At 34.9% G+C, this 19083-nt stretch overlaps 1 long non-coding RNA gene across 1 annotated transcript in view; it reads left to right on the top strand.

Moving 5' to 3' along the window:
- Positions 1–19083, top strand: part of LOC144616883 (uncharacterized) — an 86186-nt gene that overhangs the window by 59204 nt on the left and 7899 nt on the right. Inside the window, exon 3 of the long non-coding RNA XR_013556697.2 lies at positions 173–272. This is a non-coding gene — a long non-coding RNA (uncharacterized LOC144616883). The remainder of the gene's footprint in view (positions 1–172; positions 273–19083) is intronic.

Here is a 19083-nt window from a genome sequence, read left to right on the forward strand (position 1 = left end):
GTTCCCACACTCAGGAGGGGTCTTGATGCTTAAAACATACTCTATGGCTGCTGTCTTGAATTTATTAACAACTTTATGTTTTGTAAGTGAAGTTTAATTGGACAGTGAATCCTGAGTCGGGGCTTCCAGCCCCTGCTCACACATCATCCCGTCTTCTTCTGTCTCCTTCTAGCTCCTCATCTCCCAGAACGAGTTCGTGGCCAGAAGCCCCCCTGCTCCAGTGCAGGTACCTCACATCTCTCCACCCCAGCAGGGGTCTGGGCACAGGCAAGGTGAGAATTAAAGTTAGGCGCATGAACCCTGGGAACCGAGTTAGGGAGCTGGCCTCAGGGAACTAACTCTGAGGCACTATACTCACCCTCAGAGTATCCTGATGCTTGAATGGTAGGACGTTAATAGAAAATAAAAAATGACAATTCAAGAAGGATCACAGAAGACAAGACTTTCTTCTGCCTTTTGAATGTGTCCCATATTTTCATTTATACTGAGCCCTGAAAATGACTTAGCCCAACTTGCTTACCAGGGTACTTTATTACCACCAGCGTACTCTTTCTCTGGTACCCATAAGTTTCTCTTTTTATGCCTAAAAAACATGGAATATCAAGCTGAAAAGTAAAATAAAACATAAGAGTTTTAAAAAGTTTTGTTAAAAGAAATGGGAGATGGGACACCTGGGTGGCTCAGTTGGTTAAGTGTCTGACTCTTGATTTTGACTCATGTCGTGATCCGAGGGTCATGAGATCAAGCTCTACATAGGGCTCTATGCGGTGCACAGAGTCTGCTTAAGATTTTCTCTCTCCTTCTCTCTCTTCTCCTCCCCTGGTTTTGCTCTCTTGTGCATGGGCACTCTCTCTTCTCAAAAAATATAAACAAACAAACAAATAAATAAATAAATAAATAAATGGAGGTGATTCTTTTTAGGAGCAGGCATTACTCTTTACCCCAAATCTGGACAGTGTGAAAAGCAAGTGCCATGTAATAAGCATCACATTTTCTTTTTCTTTTTCTTTTTCTTTTTCTTTTTCTTTTTCTTTTTTAAATACAACACACTTTTATTATCTCACAGTTTCTATGGGCCAGGATCTAGGTATAGCTTAGTTGGTTCTCTACTGTCAAATCTCCCAGGCTGTAATCACGGTGTCAGCTGAGGTCTCATTTGAGCCTCAACTGAGCAGACTTCTATTCCCTGTGGCTCTAAGACTGAAAGCCTCAATTCTGGACTGGTGTTTCTTACACTCCAACGCGTCTGCTAGCTTTCTCAGAGCCAGCGAGGGTGAGAGTCTCCAGTAAGGTGAATGTTGTGATCTTCATGTAACATAATAATCTTTGTCATATTTTATTTATTTATTTTATTTTTTACTTTTTTAATGTTTATTTTATTTTTTAATATAATTTACTGTCAAATTGGCTAACATACAGTGTGTAAAGTGTGCTCTTGGTTTTTGGGGTAGATTCCTGTGGTTCATCGCTTACATACAACACCCAGTGCTCATCCCAACAAGTGCCCCCCTCAATACCATCACCCATTTTCCTTTCTCCCCCAACCCCATCAACCCTCAATTTGTTCTCTGTATTTATGAGTCTCTTATGGTTTGCCTCCCTCCTTCTCTGTAGCTATTTTTTCCCCTTACCTTCCCCCATGGTCTTCTGTTAAGTTTCAAGATCCACATATGAGTGAAAACATATATCTGTCCTTTCCTGACTGACTTAATTCACTCAGCATAATACCTTCCAGTTTCATCCACATTGCTGCAAATGGCATGATTTCATTCTTTCTCATTGCCAAGTAGTATTCCATTGTATATGTAAACCACATCTTCTTTATCCATTCATCAGTTGATGAACATTTAGGCTCTTCCCATAATTTGGCTATTGTTGAAAGTGCTGCTATAAACATTGGGTACATGTACTCCTATGCATCAGCACTCCTGTATCCTTTGGATAAATTCCTAGCAGTGATATTGCTGGGTCATAGGGTAGATCTATGTAGGGTAGTTTTAATTTTTTGAGGAGCCACCACACTGTTTTCCAGAGCGGTTGCACCAGTTTGCATTCCCACCAACAGTGCAAGAGAGCAACACTTTTTTGTTAACCCACCTGGTTGTTCACTTTTGTTTCTTCACACAGATAGTATGTATAAGGCAGGGCTTTTTGAATTCAGACAAACCTCAGTCAAATTCCAATTCTGCTACTTGCTAAGTATAAGTTTTATATTTTTAATATATCAATGTAGGGTACTTATTTTGTGTCAAATACAAAGAACCTATAATTTTAGTTGACATGATCCGAAGTCATTGTATAGTGTTTCTATCGGGTGTCCACTGACTCTGGGTAGGCCCATCAACTGTCATTGTGTGGAAGAGTTGAGATGGCAGGAGTGTCTTTCAATGGCAAGCTTGAAGTGAATTTAAAGGCTTTGGAACTCCTGAACAGTGTTTAAAATCTTTCATGTGCCATTTTTTTTCTAGAGTTAGAGAATTTCCTTGATTATTTTTGTATGTAAGAGGGTGGGTCTACGTTAACCCATTCTATGTGCTTTAATAGGATTAGAGCAGTGGATAATGTCTGTGATAATCCACAATTACCAAAAGCATCAATCTGGATATCTTTTTCACTTCCATTATGCAGTAAGCAACATTTGTGGCATTACAACAGTTACAAGTAAATTCCAGATAAGCCACAGTTTCTTATTGGGGTTACTTTAAATAGTCTCTGAGAAATCATGGAGAGTATTCATAGATGCAGTACCTAATTCGTTCGCAGTCTTATAACAGAAACTCACGACACAGGTCAGAGCTGTGGAAAAACAATTTGTTCAGGAACAAATACTAGTTGTATTAAAATTTCATGATCCTCCCTCAAAGATCATGAAATCAGTGTCCTTAGCCTTAAGTAGCATGTATCCTGCTTCCTAAAAGACACTGTGTAAATCAGTTAATGGTAAGTGTAGTACATACACCTACTAAAAGTATAGGCAAGTAACACCTAATAGAAGCAGCAAAAGTCCTCTAATGCAGTAAGCTAAAAGTAGAATAAATCCCATTCTTACAAACAAGAAAAGCCAAGTGGAAAATTTTAAATATTCTTTCATGGACTTGTGAAAAACTACATAATCAACAGAAAACAGTTTATTTGTAAAGATGGGTAAAATGGTTTCATCAATATTTATTCAAGATTTGCATGTGACTTGGTTAACTAAATTGCACGTCAGCAAAGAAACAAATATGACAAAGATAGCTAGATTCTAATTGCCAAGATTATCAGAAATAATCATTTGGTTGTTTATAAATAGTAAAAATACGTGTTAAAAGTTTATGAATTTCTAAAAACAATTTCCAAATGATCTACCTTGTATATGGAGGGAGAACTAGTACCATGAAATGGAATGCACAAATGTGAAACAAGCTTAAGTCTTTATTGAAATTATAGGGACCACAGTGGGAATTAATTTCCATTGAAGTTACAGAACAAATTGCTTCTGCTTCAATGAATTAAACTAAACCATATTTGCTCTAATTTGGGTCTATGATCTTTTATTCTCTATCCAATAGAAATGGATAAATGTTCCCTTTATTTATTATTTCAAGAGAGTAATAACGGCCACCTTCCCACCCCCTACTTTTTCACATATCTTTTTTTTATATATTTTTTGGCCCCATTCACTTTCCACTTTCTTGTAGAGGTCATTACAAGCTTAGCACAATAGAATAAAGTTTGTAGGATGTTTTAACAGCATGGAATGCAGTAGATAAAAATAGGAAGATAGAGAAAGAGATAAGAAACAGTAAGAAATGCTATTGAAAATTGCAAGTAGAATCAATGAAAAATATTGAATCCAAATCCATTTGATCTCTACTATGTGACAACCATTGCGTTTGAATTCACAAAATCTTCTAAAACCTGCTTGATTCAAAAAATAAGGAAAAAATATAGGTATTTTACTTCCTTTTCAGGACTTTGGCTTATAAAGAATATTAATGAATACCTTCATAAAATGTTTTTGTCTTCACTCCCTCTTCCTCCATTACCAACATAGGCTATTCAATTTGGCAATTAGAGAGCAACCATTTTATAGAGATATGGTGAGATTTAATACTCTGGAAAAGTTTGGGAAAGATACTTTTTTTTTTTCTGGAATCTGTTATAGTCAAGAAGAGGCAGCTTAAATTACATCAAACTTCTGTTTTTATGAAGGCAATTTTTAAATGTCTCAATAGAAATATAAGCATGATATCATTGAGTAAAAATTTTAAAAAATGATAAACAAAAATGATTGGAAAACTCTCAAGAAAAAATTTTCAGTTGACATCAAAAAATAAATTTAAAAAATTATGACACAATTTAGCAGACTATATTTACAATAACAGCAAAAAAACTATAATCCATGAATTAATTAACAAAAGAGTGTAACACTTGTGTGCAGACAGTTAAAAATATGGTAGAAAAAAATTATGGAAGATCTAAATACAATTTTTAAAAATCCCACTTTAATGGGATTAGAATGACAATATAAAGATGTCTATCCACCTAAATTTGATCTACAGACTCCATTGAGTCAAATTCCAATCAAGTACAAACATACTTTCATAAACATGAAAATCTGATTTAAAAAAAATTAAAAAATACAAATTGAAACCAAAAAGGTATCATTACTATATTAGTCTGCTCAGGCTTCCAAAACTAGATGTCATAGACTAAGTGGCTTAAACAGCAGAAATTTATTTTCTCACATTTTTGGAGGCTAGAAGTTCAAGATCAAGGTGCCGGCCTGGTTAGCTTCTGATGAGAACTCTTTCTAGCTTGTAGATGGCTGCCTTTTCTTTATGTCCTCACACAGCAAAGAGAGAGAGAGAAAACTCTTTAATGTCTATTCTATAAAGATACTAATGCCATTATGAAGGTCTCATGGCCCTTCATGGTCTCACCTAAACCTAATTATCTCCCCAAAATCCCATTTCCAAATGCCATCATATTGGGGAGTAGGTCTTCAACATATGAATTTTGAGGAGACACAATTTGACCTAGAGCAATTGCACAGCTATTTTTTAATTAAAAAAAAAAAAAAGACCATCTTGCAGGATTGAAATTTTATGCCCATTGTTTCAGTCATGCAAGAAGAGAAAGTGCTATACAACACACTTCATACAGTTAACAATACCATACTGTGTAGTTCCTACAAAAGAAACAAGAAAAAAAGGAATGAAAGAAAAGAAATGAAAGAACATACCACAATGCTTGTGAAGATGTGGAGAAACTGGAACCCTTATAGTTTGTACAACTACCTTGGAAGACATATTCTTGTCTTCTAAGAATTTTTTTTTAAGTTTATTTGTTTATTTTTGAGAGAGAGAGAGAAAGGGCGAGAGAGAGAATCTCAAGCAGGCTCTGAGCCGTCAGCACAGAGCCTAATTTGGGGCTCAAACCCACAAACCACGAGATCATGACCTGAGCTGAAATCAACAGATGCTTAACCAACTGAGCCACCCAGGCACCCCAATGTTTTCCTGTCTTTTAATCAGGCCATTCTATTCCTAGGTATTTACCTGAAGAGAAATGAAAGTATATGTCCATACAAAGACTTGTACGTGAATTTTCATTAATATTTATTTGAAATAGTCAGTAACTAGAAGTAACCCAAATGTCTACCACGGGTGAATAAACAAATTGCATTACATCAATGCAATTAAATACTATTCGTCAATTAAAAGACTTATTGATACATAGAACAAGGATGAACATCATAATTATGCTGTGTGAAAGAAGTCAGACAAAAAAGAGTTCACACTGTGTGAGTCAATTTATTTAAAATCACAGAACATGCAAATTAATCTATAGAAACAGACAGTAGGCCAGTCATTGCCTGTTGATAAGAGGAGGGTGTGGAGAGGGACAAGAGGGGGAGAGGAACATGGGGTAATGGATATATTCATTATCTTGACGGTGGTGATGATTTCATAAGTGTGTACACATATCAATAATTATCAAATTGTACAAATCAAATATATGTAGTTTATTATAAGTCCATCTTCCTTCAATAAAGCTCTTTTCTTTATTTTTCTTAAGTTTGTTTTTAATGTTTATTGATTTTTGAGAGAGCGAGAAAGAGAAAGAGAGAGCGAGCATGAGAAAAGGAGAGTCAGGGAGACAGGGAGACACAATCCGAAGCAGGCTCCAGGCTCCCAGCCATCAGCACGGAGCCCGACATGGAGATTGAACTCATGAACTGTAAGATATGACCTGAGCCAAAGTCGGATGCTTAGCTGACTGAGCTACCCAGGCACCCCAATAAAGCTCTTTTTTAAAAATGCATAAAGATTCTCATTTCCAGGCCAGATTCCAGCTACTGAACTAGCCCTTCTCTGTAAAAAGCTATAAAACAGCACATACTATTTAGTAACAAAGGGAGCTGGGGACTATGATACCTGTGGAATGAGAAAGAAATGAGCTGACCCCTATGTCTGTTGAAGTTTTCCGTCTGGAAATCCAACCAAAGATTGTAGCACAAAGGGGGTCAAAGCAGAGGACAGCAGCTTTGCTAAGCCAAGAAAACTGAAATCAAAATTCAGGAAGGCTAAAGATAGATTATCATATAAAAAAGATTTACACAGTCAAGGATATCTAAGAAATCTGCACTTGAGTGTGGTTAAATACTGATTAGCAGATACTCAGGGTGAGACTCCACAAGGAGAGGCAAAGAAGAACTATTGTAGAAAAAAACAATGGGGATCAATAAACTGAACAACTCTCTTTGGTGACACAAGACTGGGAGATGTCTAGGATCCAATCAACCATGGTAGAAAGATTTCTCATGAGAGCACTCAATGAAAGTACCAGACAGACTAAATTTTAAGAAAAGAGTTATGCCAGCCTCAAAATAAAGGATGCCATATAATCACACTAGCAAACTAGCAAACTGTAAAAAGAAGCCTTGAATCAAGTGATTAGAAAATAAATTAACTGCCTGCTAGAACAAAATTCAACAACCTTTAAAAAGGAAGACAGAAAAATGCAGAGATTCACAATGTATGTCATGCAGGCCTCAAATTACTAGAAGAATCAGGAATATGACTCGTAACAGAAAAAAAATCAGCTACTACAAACAATCTTCAAAATGATAGGAATAATATATTTAACATTCTTTTATACATATACTGGATAAATTTAACAATAGATTAGACTCTATATAGGAGAAAAATCATTGCACACAAATACCTAGAAATGGAATCTATCCCAATGGAAAACCAGTCCTAAAATAAACCAGTATGCATTGATTTATGAGATAATATTCAGCCATCTAACATCAATATAATTGGAGTCTTAGAAGGGGAGGGAGAAATGGAAGAAATAATGCTTTCCCAGATATTAATAAAAAATAAATCCACAGATTGAAAAACTTGGAGCACTCTAACATAATACACAAAGGACATACTTAAATTAAAAAAAAACATACTTAGATGGATATTTAGAATAAACACAACATACTTAGACAAAGCACAATAATTAGTATGTTAAAGGTTCTAGTGGCAAAAGAGAACAATGTGGACAAATAGATGAAGGAACCCATCAGAGACATGAAGAAAACAGGAAAGGCCCCAAAGGAAGTAGAGTGTGGGGGTATAAAATCTGAAGGAGACATGTTTCTGCCAGGAGACCCAGTCACAGTCTCATTACAGGATAAGCTACAGCTGCTGTCTGGGCCTATCTTGCGGGATAATTGACCTGATCTTCCCAAAGCAGAGATGCTCTTACACAGTACCGGTGAGGAAGAACATATTTGGGTGGTGGGTACCACTTACTAGTCCTTTGCTTCAAATTGACAATGAACAGACAAGTACAGCAATTATAGATGAGAAAAGTATGATGTCTGAGGACTCAGACCTTAAGGATAAGGGTCTGGGTCAAGTGACTAAGCTCAGTGAGGCCAGGAGAGGTGCCAGCTGATAAGGAGGAAATTGAGAGTGGGTAGGTGTTATTGGAAGATTAAAATAAATAACAGTTACAACCTGAGACCAGCCTCAGTGATGAGGGCTTCCTCTCCTAATTTCCCCTCAGGAAAAGAGGGCATTCAAAATTCTAGAGGATCCTAGCTGGCATGGTAGGGGTTATACTGGATACTATATCATGCTGCCCAGGACCCTCTTGGGAACAAAGGATTTAGATTCTTCAGCTGTTGGTAGAAAGTCCTTGTACTTCAGGCATAGAAACAATGCATTATGGATTGCAGCAAGAAGATGAGAAGCCCTAAAGAAAAGAAGATGCAATTAAATGCAAAAAAAAAAAAAAGAAGAAGTTTGAACTAAAAGGCTGAACAAATTAAAACAAAACACAAAAAGCAAAACACACACAAAAAAACAAAAAACCATAGCTGAGCAAGATGAAAACTGAAATGATTACTGAATACAGTGAATAAATTTACATAAAGTTAATTTGTATATTTATTTTCAAGTGTTCTAAACCATCTATTTGCAGAGGATAGAAGACAGAGATGGTTTCAGAACAGTATTTGGATGGTACTAACTTAATAAAGCAAAACTGCAACTACACATGGCAGACATTGTAAGTCAGAGAGAAGGGTGAGGTGATGGAAGATAGGGGTTATCATTTTAAAGAGACAGATAAAAAATCACTAATCGAAGAAACAAGAAATGCAAGTTTGGGGCTAAAAATAGGGATATTCGTTTCTGGGATGGATATAAATCCATGGTAGAGGAAAGGCAGGTGTCTTCTACAAAATCATAGATAAAGACGCAATAGAAGTATTTTATTAAGGGATTTGAACATGTCAGAAACACACACACACACACACGCACACAAATGTAGTACAGAGTGTTTTTTTCAGGTGAAAGGGGTTGAGAGTGGGAAGAAAGGGTGTCTGGGATGGTAGTTATGATGTTGGACAGAGTAAGTAGACAGCAATACAACTTTTTTTTTCTTTTTTTTGATAATTAGGATACTTAATTATCCTTGGAGTGTGGGATGTGAGACAATTTTAGCTGAAAATACAGAAATGTTTTCTAGGAAACAACATTAGAATAAACCACCTTGGGGGCACCTGCGTGGCTCAGTCAGTTAAGCATAGGACTCTTGATTTCAGCTCAGATCATGATCTCATGGTTTGTGAGATCTCCCTCTTGGGTTCTGCACTGAGAGCATGGAGCCTGCTTGGGATTTTCTCTCTCCCTCTCTCTATGCCCCTCCCCTACTCACGTGTGCACTCTCTCTCTCTCTCTCTCTCTCTCTCTCAAAATAAATAAACGTTTAAAAAAAGAGGATAAACTACCTGTGGAGAAATGAATTTTGAAGAAGATAATTGAGGGATGTTTCACACATATAGGAGATATTCCAATCTCACATTCTATGGTTTGATGTGTTTTTAGCAGAAAGATTTTCAAAGAACTGCTACTAGATACGAAAATCAATATTTTTAATACAATATTTAATTGCATTTTTGTAATAAGAAATCCTACAATTGTACTTTTGCTTCTCCCTATATATCTTGTGCTGAAATGACTTCAACTTTTAGAAATAAAACAACAAATTTAACTGAACTCAAGGCAAAATCAACCCTAATATTAAATTCCACAGAAGGTAATTTTACAGAAAACCTTCTAGAGAAATCAGAGGAAAAAAGAAGCTATAAGTACATAAACAAGTTACGTAGGAGAAATTGGTTCTATGAGGATAGATTTATTTGGTTTAGTTTTCTCTGGGTAATATAAAATAGATCATGTATTTTATGAAGATTTTCTTATTGTCCATATTCAGTTTGAATTCACAGCACAGAGAAAAAGATAATGCTGATTCTCCCAAGTTAGCCTAAACTTTCTTAATCAACACTTTTCATAAAATTGAAACATTAGTGCTAAACAACCCAATCTATGCTTGAAGGAGTAACTATAACACAGCTGAGTGACCCATCACTGCCCCTGACTTTTGACAACATCTAGGATGCAAGCTGGCTCTCTAGGAGGGATGGTGCTGGCACCAGCCAAACCACTTCCTTCTTGGACCACTGTAATTGTTGAAACATCCTTCCTCATATTAAGGCTAATTTCTAGACCATAGAAATCAAGAATATGACTTTTCTTTTAAATACTGTGGTATTCTATGTACTATGAACTTATTATATAGGCGGATTAAGTGAGAACTTCCAGACCTAAGACCCCAACAATTGACTGTATTATATTGTATTATAGTGTAGTAGAGTATAATATATTAGATTATTTTATATGAATATGTAAATATATAGAGACGTTATCTTACACAAATGTAAAATGGAATACATTCCCTTCCAGGAGCCACCCACAGCATTATAATAGCACATCTTCCTTATAAGTGGCTGAAACTTCCACTGGTACATTCATTATTCAGAATTGTTCTGGATTCCTTTGTTATTGATTTTTAGGCTTCTGTTCATTATCACTCTCAAGAGATGAGACTGCTAGTTTCATCTCTGATCCTTATGGTCTTACACATTAGTCAGAGTGTTACATAGTGATCAAGACGCTTTCCATGTCTCTGCTTTTTCCTACTCTTCCCCTGTTGCCTGTGATTTCAATTCCTATCACGCGACTCCTATTTTCCAAGATGCCACAAACAGCCACTCCTCTAACAAAACTAAAGTTAAATGTTGTCTGCAAGGAAGCACTTTTTGATCCACCACAGATATGATTCATAACTCCTTTGTGTTCTCAATGAAGCCCGTACATATATCTAACAAGGAAGAACTTAGTATCCCAGATGCCAATCTGATCTCTGTCTCCTCCACACACCAAATCATTCTCCACAATGCCAGACCTATCTTGCCACAATGCAATTCTGGTTGTATAATTTCCCTTCATAATTCCTTTTAGGATAAAATCAAAGGGTTTAGCATGTTTACCATGGAATACAAGGCTGTTCATGATCTGATCCCAGAATGTTTCTTTTGCTTTGTTTCCTGCCCTCACTTTCCCACTAGCTCTATATTTAACTGTTTGTAAACTTGTTGCTATCACACGTATAACCTACACACTCTCTCCCATTGTCCCAACAAGCCAACAAAATTTTCCACTTAGTCTCTCAGAGAGGCAGTCGATGATTCTTTCATATCATTCATATCTAACTTCAAATATCCTTTCTTCAAAGAGATGTTTATCGACTCCTATATAAAATGCTTTCCCCATCAGTCAATTCCCTGCTCTGTATTCACATAGCATTTATTGCTGTAAAGAATGGTAAAGTTTGGTTGTTTTTTTTTTTTTCTGGCTTCTTCTATTATAAAGTAAGTTATAATGATAGTAGGGATTTTTTTTCTTGTTGTCTACTCTATTCCTAAAACAATATCTGTTTTTTAAATGAGTAAATAAATGAATGTTTATTTAGAGTGAATGAATGTTTCTGTTTGTTAGCAAAGAAACTCGTTACTGTATCAGCATCTTGCATTCCCCTTCTTTCCATCAAGCATCTGAAAACTGTAAAGAACTCAATGATTATCTCTCTCAAAATGCTGAATATCTTAAGATTCAATCAGTAATACATTTTAAAACAAAACTACCCACCCTAATTTCAAGAAGAAATAAAATACCAATTCCCATAAAGTAGTAATGACATAACTTCAGAATATATTGAGTGAATTCAGCTTTATGGAAAGCCTGATGCATCATTCTTATTGTTTCTCTTTTGGCCATGAAGCTCCATCTTGGGAAACTCTGGACCAGCCCATCTTCCTGTCATTAAAGGCCTCCTTTAGGGTGCCTGGGTGGCTCAGTTGGTTGAGTTGGCTCAGTTGGTTGAGTGTCTGACTCCAGATTTCAGTTCAGGTCCTGATCTCACAGTTTGTGAGCTCGAGCCCCATGCTGGGCTTGCTGCTGTCAGACTGTCAGCACAAAGCTAGCTTCAAGCTTCACATTCTCCCCTCCCAACTCATGCTCTCTCTCAAAAAAAAAAAAAAAACAAAAAAACAAAAAAAAAAATGAAACATTAAAAGAAAGAAAGAAAGAAAGAAAGAAAGACCTCCTTCATCACACTTTCCATGAAATCCACTTATGCTTCCCTTTCCCTCATTCCCTACTTGGTGAAAGAAACTAGTGTTATAATCTTATTTGAGCAAAAATGCTGATGTCTGACAATGGCTTGATTCACCTTTTTCAGAGGTTTGTATTTGTTTTAAACAATAAGCATTAACACAAATAAATGAATAAATAGCACTCAGGATTTGGTTTGGAATTCTTAGTAAGGAGAGGTTATTTTTCTTTCAGCTTCTCAAATTATGCCACATAAAAAGTTTCTTTGCATAAAGATGATGGAGATTGACAAATCTGAGGAGAAAAAATTACTAAAACACATTTCCTTTTAGTGCTATTTATTAATAGTACTACGTTTTCAGGTAACAAAAATAACTGAAATTTATTGAGAACTTAATATGTACCAAACACTGTGCTTTTCAAATATTTCATTCTGCCTGCACAGCGGTACTACAAAAAATCACTTTTATCCCAAATGTAGAGGTAGAAAAATGTTTAAAAAGAGTTTAGTTACCATGCTTAATGTCTCACTGCTGTTGGTGATGGGGCTGGGACTAACATTTTGATCTTTATGATTCCAAAACCTTTAATGCCTCTCACAAAAATAGAAAGTGTTAGAATAGGATTTAATCTTTTCCATTAAAGCTGATGTATAAATTCCCTACTAACAGTCCTCAAAGGTGATAAAGTTCCTTCTTTGTGGAAAATGGAAAGCTCATGACATCATAAAGTACAACTTATATTTTTATTTAGCTCTATTATCACATCATTTTCCTCACTGGATCAAAATCTACCACTATGTATAATAGGTGCCATTTAATCTCATTCTTATTTGTTAACAAATAAGATTAGTAAAATCAAGTAGAGGAATCTCCAAGACCATTTAAAAATCTTCAATTTGATTCTAGAGGTTGGTTTAAATCTTTGAATTAATATTTTAAAAATCTAGATAAATTTAAAGATTAACTCCATATTTTTAAATCCACCAAAATGTATCATTGTTAACCTTTTTGAGTTTATCCTCTTTATTTTGAAAGAGAGTGAGAGGGAGCTAGTGAGAGAGGGCAGAGAGAGAGAGAGAGGGAGAGAGAGAATCCCAACCAGGGTCTGTGCAGTCAGTGCACAGCCCAACGCAGGGCTCGAACTCACAAACCTCTGAGTCGAATCCAAGAGTCAGATGCTTACCCGACTGAGCCCCATGTATTTCTCTATTCTAAACCACTGTTGTAGACATTGAACTAATATTCGTTACTATTCCTTTTTTAGAGCCATTATCTTACCAACAGCTATTTTCTTTTTCTTGTTTTTTTTTAAGAGATGGAAGCTATATCCATATTATATTGAATTTGAAGCTACATCAGTATTATATTGAATTTGTTTAGAAAAAAGAAATTTAGTGATTCCTTTAATATTTGTTTTAAATTTTATTATTACTTTAATTTTTAAGAGAGAGAGAGAGAGACAGAGACAGAGTATGAGTAAGGGAGGGACAAAGAGAGAGGGATACACAGAATACAAAGCAGGCTCCAGGCTCTGAGCTGTCAGCACAGAGCCCCATGCAGGGCTTGAACTCATGAACTATGGATGAGATCATGACCTGAGCCCAAGTAGGATGCTCAACCGACTGAGCCACCCAGGTGTCCCTCCTTTTAATATTTTTTAAAGCTCCTGCTGGTAGAACTGCCTCTGCTACTTTTTTTGAAATTCAGTGTAAGAGATCAATGAGAAGGTCAATTCAGTTGCTTTGACTGAAAACACAAAACATGTTCCTCAGACACTACCTCCCATCATTTTTGGTAGCTCAGGAATATGTTCACATAAGAGATTTTAAGACACCACATAAGACTAAGATTGCAAAATTGTAGTAGTATGAGATAAGGTACTTTAGATTTAGATTGAAAACATATAAGTTTCAGATTTATAATAATGTCTGCTTCAGTTTCTGTGTACAGAATCAAGTTAACTGCTAGGAAAGGGGGGAGAGGCATTAACTCCAGATTTGATTCATTATTCAAGCAATCATTAGAAAAGATTATAAACTCATCATAAACATTGCTCATTTTATTGGCTTTGCATCAGAGCTTAAAATGCTATTGTAAAATTTAGCAATAAGTGAGGTTATTGAGTAGTATAATTTTAGAGGGATCCAAAAGACATTAATAGATGTAGAAATATTCACATGGAAGTTGTCTTTTGTGTTAACTATTCATACAATACTATTTAGTCATATAAATGTGCTAGTAAGAAAATTAAATTAATAAAAGGTAGAATTTTTACATGTCTTAATGGAATCCTAAATAAAATGTATGTGATCCTGAAGTTCTTTATAAAAAAAATAAGGTGCATAGAAAAATAATTAAACTAATGGGAACTACACTCTTTTCACTACCTAACAAATGTGCAAAATATTCATGTGTTCGTTTCAGAAAACTCAATGGTAGGTAGATAGATGATAGATAGATACATAGATACATAGATACATAGATAGATGATAGATAGATAATAGATATAGAGAGGAAGATTGTAGTTTACAGAATGTATTCATTAAATACAATTATTTCAGAAAAAGTGTCTGAAAAAAGTTTTTGCTGAATACCCCTTCCTCATATCTATCCCCTTCATTCCTTCTATCCTCAGTGTCTCCATCCCATTTTTCCCCACGTGATTAGAGAGAAAAAAACACATAAAAAAATACATGGTATTCAGTCCTTTTCACACCCATACTCATCATTCATTTAAATCCCTAGTACATTTATTTAATCCCTACTAATCTGTTTTTTTAATGTTTATTCATTTATTTTGAGAGAGAGAGAGAGAGAGATGGGGCGGGGGGTGGGGGGGGGGGAGAAAAGGAAAGATAGAATCCCACGCAGATTCTGTGCTGTCAGTGCAGAGCCCAAAGTGAGGTAGATCCCATGACCATGAGTTCATGACCTGAGCCAAGATCAGGAGTTGGATGCTTAAGCGACTGAGCTATTCAGGTGTCCCTCTAGTAAACCGTTTTTAACCTCAGATTATTGATTAATTAATCCATACAGCTAAAATGTGGTTTTCTTTTTTTTTCAGATACAACTCTAAGAGCTTGTAATATCTGTCAGAAAATCAAATCAAATAAAAATTCCAGCTATTAGGGATTTGTATTCTAACAAAGGAGACAAATAAAAAAACAAATATAAGTAAATAAATCATATAATAAAATAATAGAAAATGTTATATATATGAAAATTGAAAAATTAAGAGGATTAAAACTGAAAAAACATAAAATGTTTATTTTACTATATTTTTAATGTTTAAGATGGAAATGAGAAATGAATAATTAGAAATGTGTTCAATTGCAAGCATAGACAATTTCACTATAGTGTCTAGAAAAAAAAAGAACTTTAATCTTCTCCTCTAACAATAATCTGAAGGTGAGTGGCTGTTAGCATTTGTAAATAATCCCACTGGGAACATATCCAAACCTGTCTAATTTTAGTGAGATTTTTTAAGTTTTTATTTAATTCCAGTATATTAACATTCAACATTATATTAGTTTCAGGTGTACAATATAGTGATTCAACAATTCTACAAATTACTCAGTGTTCATCATGATAAGTGTCTCTTTAATCCCCACACCTATTTCACCCATCCCCCTACTCACCTTCCCTCTGATAACCATCAGTTTCTTGGTTTCTCTCTCTCTCTCTCTCTCTCTCTCTAACTTTGCTTGTTTGTTTTGTTTCTTAAATTCCACATATGAGTGAAATCATATGGTATTTGTCTTTCTCTGACTTATATCACTTTATCATTATACTCTCTAGCTCCTTCCATGTCGTTGCAAATAACAAGACTTTACCCCTTTTTTTTTTTTTATGTTCCACTGTATATATATACCACTTATGTATCCATTCATCATTTGATGGACCCTTGGGCTGCTTCCATAATTTGGTTATTGTAAACAGTGTGTAATAAATACAGGCATACACGTATCCCTTTGAATTAGTATTTTTGTATTTTTGGGGTAAATACCCAATAGCAACTACTGGATTAGACAGTAGTTCTATCTTTAACTTTTTGAGGAACCTCAATACTGTTCTCCACAGAGGCTGCAACACTTTGCATTCCCACCAACAGTGCGCAAAGGTTCCTTTTTCTCCACATCTTCACCAACACTTGTTTCATGTGTTTTTGACTTCAGCAATTCTGACAGGTGTGAGGTGATATCTCATTATAGTTTTGATTCACATTTCCCTGATGATGAGTGATGATGAGCATCTTTTCATGTGTCAGATGGCCATCTGTCTTCTTTGGAAAAATTTCTATTCATGTCTTCAGCCAATTTTTAAATTGGATTATTCATTTTTGGGGGGAAATGAGTTTGATAAGTTCTTTACATATTTTGGATAGTAACCATTTATTGGATATGTCATTTGTAAATATCTTCTCCCATTCAGTAGGTTGTCTTTTAGTTTTGTCATTTCCTTTATTGTGCAGAAGCTTTTGGTTTTGATGTAGTCCCAATAGTTTATTTTGGCTTTTATTTCCCTTGCCTCAAGAGATCTAACTAGAAAAACATTGCTATGGCCAATATCAGAGAAATTACTGCCTGTGCTCTCTTCTAGAATTTTTATAGTTTTAGGTCCCACATTTATGTCTTCAATTCATTTTGAATCTATTTTTTTGTATGGTGTAAGAAAGTAGTCCAATTTCATTCTTTTTTATGAAGATGTCTAGTTTTCCTAGCACCATTTGCTGAAGAGATTTTTTTCAATTCCATATTTTTCCTCGTTTATTGGATTAATTGACCATAAAATTGTGGATTCATTTTTGGGTATTCTATTCTATTATTCTATTCTATTCTATTCTATTCTATTCTATTCTATTCTATTCTATTCTATTCTATTGATCTTTGTGTCTATTTTTGTTCCAATTATCATACTGTTTTGACCATAACAGGTTTGCAATATAACTTGAGGTCTGGATTATGATACCTCCAGTTTTTTCTTTTTCAGTATTGTTTTGGTTATTTGTAGTCTTTTATGGTCGATACAAATTTTAGGATTATTTGTTCTAATTCTGTGAAAAATGCTGTTGGTATTTTGATAGGGACTGCATTAAATGTGTAGACTGCTTTGTGTGGTATAAACATTGTAACACTATTTGTTCTTTCAATCAATGAGCATGAAATGTCTTTTCAGTTGTCTTCAATTTTTTTCATCATTGTTTTCAGAGTACAGGTCTTTCACCTCTTTGGCTAAGTTTATTCCGAGGTCTTTTATTATTTTTGGTGAAGTTGTAAATGGGATTGTTTCTTAATTTCTCTTTCCGCAGCTTAATTATTGGTGTACAGGATTGCAACAGATTTTTGTACATTGATTTTGAATGATGCAACTTTACTGAATTAATTTATCAGTTCTAATAGTTCCTTGGTGGTGTTTAGGCTTTTCTATATATAGTATCATGTCATCTGCAAATAGCAGGAGCTTTATTTCTTCCTTACCATTTGGATGCCTTTTATTTCTTTTTGTTGTCTGATTGTTGTGGCTATGACTTCCAGTACTATGTTGAATAAAAGTGGTGAGAGTGGACATGAGTGTGTTGTTACTGACTTTAGGAAAAAAGCTCTCAGTTTGTCTCCATTGAGTATGACGTTTGCTGTGGGTTTTTTATATGCGGCCTTTATTATGTTGAGGTATGTTCCTCTAAATCTACTTTGTTGAGGGTTTTTGTCATGAATGGGTGTTGTACTTTGTCTAATGCTTTCTCAGAATCTATTAAAATGTTATATAGTTTTTATCCTTTCTCTTATTGATGTGATGTATCATGTTGATTGATTTGTATTGAACCAGCCTTGCAGCCTGTCAACAAATCCCACTTGATCACGATTAAAATTTTTTTAATGTATTGTTGGATTTGGTTTGCTAGTATTTTACTGAGGATTTCTGCATCTATATTTTATCAGAGATATTGGCCTGTTCTCCTTTTTGTTGTGTCTTTATCTGGTTTTGGTATCAGGGTAATGCTGGCCTCATAGAATGAATCTGAAAGTTTTCATTCTTCTTCTAATTTTTTGGAATAGTTTGAGAAGAATAGGTATTAACTCGTCTTTAAATAACTGGGAAATTTATCTGTGAAGTCATGTGGTCCTGGACCTTGATTTCTGGGAGTTCTTTGATTACTGATTCAGTTTTCTTGCTGATAATTGGTCTGTTCAAATTTTCCTATTACTTCTTGCTTCCATTTTGGTAGTTTATATGTTTCTAGAAATTTATCTGTTTTTGTCTAGGTTGTCCAATTTATTGGCATATAATTTTTCATAATATTTTCTTATAATTATTGTATTGCTGTGGTGCTGGTTATTCCTCCTCTTTCATTAGTGGTTTTGTTCATTTGAGTTCTCTCCTTCCTCCCTTTTTTAAATGATTCTTGGTGGAGATTTATTAATATTGTTAATCTTTTCGAAGAACCAACTCCTGGATTCACTGATCTGTTATATCGTGTTTTAGTTTCCATATAATTTATTTCTGCTGTAATCTTTATTATTTCCTCCTTTCTGCTGTTTTGGGGTTTTGATAGTTCTTCTGCTAGCTCCTTGAGGTGTAAGATTAGGTTGTTTATTTGAGACTTTTCTCGTTCTTGACATAGGCTTATATTGGTGTATACTTCCCTCTTAGAACCACTTTTGTGGCTCCACAAAGATTTTGGAAACTTATATTTTCATTTTCGTTTTCATTATCATTTATTTCCATGTATTTTTAAAATTTTTCTTTGATTTCTTGGTTGACCTATTCATTGTTTAGTAGCAAGTTATTTATCCTCCATACATTTGTGTTCTTTCCAGGTTTTTTCTTGTGATCGATTTCTAGTTTCATAGTGTTGTAGGTAGAAAAGATGCATGCTATGACTACAACCTTTTTGAATTCACTGAGGCTTTTTATTCAGCTTAATATGTGACCTATTCTGGAGAATGTTCCATGTGCACTTGAAAAGAATGGGTACACTGATGTTTTAGAATGGAATGTTCTGAATACATCTGGTAAATGCATCTAGTCCAGTGTGTCATTCAAAGTCACAGTTGTTGATTTTCTGTTTGGATGAC

The sequence above is a fragment of the Panthera onca genome, chromosome B4 (genome assembly GCF_046562875.1).
Source record: "Panthera onca isolate mPanOnc1 chromosome B4, mPanOnc1 haplotype 2, whole genome shotgun sequence".
In the NCBI taxonomy this organism is placed as follows: domain Eukaryota; kingdom Metazoa; phylum Chordata; class Mammalia; order Carnivora; family Felidae; genus Panthera; species Panthera onca.